This window comes from Sylvia atricapilla, chromosome 1 (assembly GCF_009819655.1).
Source record: "Sylvia atricapilla isolate bSylAtr1 chromosome 1, bSylAtr1.pri, whole genome shotgun sequence".
NCBI lineage: Eukaryota > Metazoa > Chordata > Aves > Passeriformes > Sylviidae > Sylvia > Sylvia atricapilla.
In genome coordinates this window covers 121,000,020-121,004,691 of record NC_089140.1, presented here as the reverse complement: position 1 = coordinate 121,004,691, position 4,672 = coordinate 121,000,020, and positions in this window count along the sequence as shown.

Genomic DNA, 4,672 nt, shown 5'->3' with positions numbered 1-4,672 from the left:
TAGGACTAATAGAGTGCCCTGTTTTGCATGCTAACAGCTGATGTATGGGTCACATGTCAAAATTTTTAAAGAACTGAACAAGCGATTACTTCTGTAAATAAAATACAGAGGACAATTGTTTAAATGATCTTTGTTTAGATCATTTAAAGCAGAACAGAACCGTAAGCAGAACAGAACTGGCATTTCTTTTCAGGTTGTTTGGACTGTGGATACAAGAGATGAGGAAATCCACATATCAATATTTTACTGGACTGTTCTAGTTTATGATGTCTCCAATGGATGCCTTGGTCCCATCTGCCTCATGCTTATTTCCCACCACAGTGAGGACTTGCTGGACGAGAAGCTGGCAACCCTTAGCATTCCAAGCACTGCAGTTCACAGGCAAGCCCTGGGAAAGCAGAGGCCTTGAAGAGACACTGGGCCCTTGGAGCTGTATCTGCATGAGGGCTCTCACTGCTGCTACCATAGTGAATTAAGAGGAGCCACAAGCCAAGAACTGGTGGTGAGACCTTTGAAGACACCAATAAAAAAAAGAATACTGACACCAGCTAGATTTGGAAGTATTTGGGAGACCTTAATTCCACCCTCTGCTCCAATCCTACTGTTGACATATAACTCCTTACCTTACATGCTGATGGTTTGACTAGGCAGAAGCTCTCTTTTAAAACAGCTGCAGAGGTCAATATTCCTGGCACTCAGCATGGCAGGAAAACCTAACATCCTAATCACTGTGGGATGCTTCCATTAACTCCCATTAGCTACTGATCTATGTAGGTTCCCAACTCGTATTGAGTAACATTTGTTCTAAATATGGATGTAAACGCACTTGCCTCCTAAGAAAATATAACAATTTAAGCTAACTTTGCTTATCTGTATCTTAAGTGGTTGCATCCGAATGAAAGTTTGTAATTACCTTCTAAGGGCTTGTTTAGACGTGGTGGTTAATGGAAATGGGAGTATGCAAGGCATTCCAAAGGCACTGGCTAGTCCCAAGTCCCAGAAGGCAAAACTTCTTACTCCAGAGCATTGTTTTTGTTTAAGTTGGACTGAAACAGTTTATGCTTATTGCAAGATATGAAGGTAAGTACACACACATATTTAAGTGCAGCTATTTCAGAATAACTCTTGTGCAGAGCTGTGTGTAGAAGAGCCCTGGTGGATGAGCTCAGGACTGTGGCTGCCTGCAGCTGCAGTGGGAAGGGAGAGCTGGATGTCAGCGTGAGCAGACACCGTGCATGCACACACCCTGTAACAAGAGCTGCTAGAGTGGGTACAAAAGGCACATCCCTAGAGCCATCTTAGCACCCCATTCTTCCTCTCCCACTAAGAACCTGTCCCTGGTTACAGCTACTAGCTTTCCAAATGCTTCAGCATTAGCTGTTCCCCATATCTTACTGGCACACCAGCTTTTATTGATAATTGGATTAGGAGAGAAAAGTTCTAGCCATCCCAGTGCCATAGGCACTGGCCCAGGCACATTGTTTGCCAAAATGTTTTCAATCAGATTAGATAACATTTTAAAGGCAATTTGGTCAGCCTGTACAGACAGGGATGTATTTAAAGGTTTAATTTTTTCTTTTCCAAATTGTGGCTCCTTAGTTAAGTGCTACAATTGTCTGGCTTAGGAAGAGGGAATCAAACATCCCGACAATTTAACTTAGAGACAAACACAAACACTTGATCCTGACTTCTGAACATTCATCATTTAGCTCAAAAGCTTTTTTTTTTTTTAAATTTTGTGGAAGAAATTAATTGTTTGTGTACTGTAAGCAATAAGCAGATAGATAAGTATGTAAGCTGGAATGTTATTTTTAAAGTTATTTTAAATATTTGGGTTGTCTACTTAAGCTCTGTTTAAATAAAGTTACAATTGATTTCTTCATTTCACTTAAGTCATTATAAAGCTACACTTTCTGTCACTAGATATATCAACATCTAATGGTTAGGGAAAAAACATGGCAGGGTAATTGGAATACCAGGGGGCTGGGGTTTCTGTAACTACATTTTCAACTTTGTTGGGTATTGTCTCTAGACTCTCCAGCCTTTTTTTACAAGGTGTCTGACTAAACACCTGGAATTTAGGCTTAGGAGCTTCAGAACAAAGTAACACTTAAATAGTTGCCTTCATCAACCATTCTGCCCGATCTGCTGTTTCAGAGACTGTAACCTTGTCTCTGTGATAGTTTTATTTTGTGGGCTATGAACTTGGCCGCAGTGGAAAACTGACCAGAGCCCCAAAACTTCTGTACTTGGAAAACCTGGGTTTTAATGGAAAGAAACAAACTCCTGAGGTTAAATACTTACCCGATTAGCATTTGCATTATGATTATCTCCTTTGGTTGAACAGAGGACTTATCTACCCAGAGACACAAGAAAAATTTGGAATCAAATTCAGAGGTTAGGTTAATGATTTTATATGCATCAACTTCTTGAGGAGGCACACACATTCAGAACCATAGTGGCCCATAACTTACTCCTTTATGTGCATTCACTACGTAGCTCTTATCCCTCTAAATTTTCCCAAGTTGCTCCTGAGGACAAGACTCATAAGGGTTTGTCTATACACAAAAGTTAGGACAGGTTATGATGGTGTTTGAATATTAAGAATAATGGTTGCCGGTGAATTATTTATTCTTAATAATTATTATTATTTATTATGAAGCTAAAGGGTATTGTTCTGGATTAGCTCATCTCCCTTAGGTCTTCTGCATAAGTCCTTATGATGTAAGGTAAATATTCATTTACTGTGTTACCAACTCTACATACACAGACAGGCCTAACAGGGGGAAAGAACAATTTACAATGGGCATCCAGCTTAGGTGCTCCAAGTTGTAACTACATTAATACATAAAATAACCTACAAGCACGTGATACAGGAAACTACTAACACCAAAAGCAATGATACTTGAAGCCTAAACTTGTCTATCTCATTCCAATGACTGAGTGGGTACACCAAGTTTAGGGATCCGGCAACCCCAGATTCTTTTTAAATAATAGGAAATAAAGGAGAAGCCCTAGAAGCCTTCTATAGATGAAACAGTGATGGAAATTGTCCTGCTCACTATGAAGTAGAGCACTACAGAATGATCTTCAAACACCTTGTTTACATGGCTGTAAGCTTAGCACTACTAAGAGAGGAGTTTACTGAAAAAACTGTCATCAGCTGCATATGCCATCAGGTTGTTACAGCAAGACAAAAAATACCAAGAGGTGCACCCAACATCACATCATTTTGATTTAACAGTAAACTTTCATGGCATCGTTCTAACAGAATGAAGGAAAATGGTCCTATGTTAAGCTACTAAAGTATTAAATTAGAACTTTTACCTGACTACTTAAACTAGGTTGCTTTATGTGAATTAGCACAGTCAATCAGTCACACACCCAAGAAGACACAATTCTTATAGTTTCTGATTACAGTGTTAAACAAAACTCTCACCATCACATGGTATTTGCAGCAGTTTAGGGCAATATAAACAAGGGATACCCCAGCTCCCACTCCATCCTGTGACAATTCTCTTCCTGCTTCATAGGAATCACCCATGCAATGGGAAGTCATCCAGTCAACAGAAAACCTTCTTGGAGAGCTCTTTACATGATTTTTTTTTTTTTTTTTAAAGTGTGACTAGAAGTGACAGGAGTTTCCAAAATAGCTCATGTGTATAGAAAAACCAACAAACTGAATTCTTTTGGAGGTTTGAATTGAATTTAGAAGATGAAAAATTAAGGGAATGAGTTTTAGAAATATGCTCATGGAGTGCTACCCCCTCCCAGCCACACAGCTGAAGAACTGAGAGAAAAGGTAGTAAATTTAGAGAAACAAGGATGATCGTTCAATAATAAAGTAAAACTCTGCAAGCCTTGAAACTTGCTTTTTAAGTAAGCATTGTAAATTGGCAGAATGCTTTATGGAACACCTTGATATTGCTTATTTATATTTTATTATTCTTATTTTTCCTTCTCTGTCAGGCTAATAAGTGTCAAGTATCAATATATCAAACCTTAAAAGTTGCTTCTTAGTCTGACACACCAGCAAAGATTGAGCCATCTTAGAAAACAAAAGTGCAATACAATGATGCTATGCAACAGAATTAAATTTGTTGTACTTGCTTTTAGTAACTTTGCTGTAAGAACATAGGAGGTAATTTGGCCCAGGGGAAATCTTCTAATGACTTTTTCAAAAGAGCATGGAATTTAGGGTAAGGGTTAATGTAAATATTTTCTTCTACTTTCAATTAGTTTCTAAACAGAGTTAGGTAACAACACTCTTCTTGACACAGATACCAATTTTTTATGTGTGCTATGTATATGCAGTAATAACTACAGCTGTACTGAAACAACATTTACTTTTTAACTCGCTAAAACTGCATCCACACCAGATCATTTTTTCATAGACCTGAATGCAGCTCTATAGGACACCAAAATTAATATTCTTCAAAACCTCTTTGACCAGCTACTTCATCAGTGAGTTTAGAAGACAAAACTGTCAGCTCCTAAAGCCCAGTTTCATAGTACCTACAGATAGCCTTCGGAGATTACACTGTAAACCATGTAGCTGACAAAGTGGGCACAGGAGTTGAGCCATAAATATTTGATCTGTGTTGACACCAAAGAGTTGTGGAACAAGTAGTTTGTGTTAGTTCAGTCTTTAAAGGAAACACTGCAATCACCA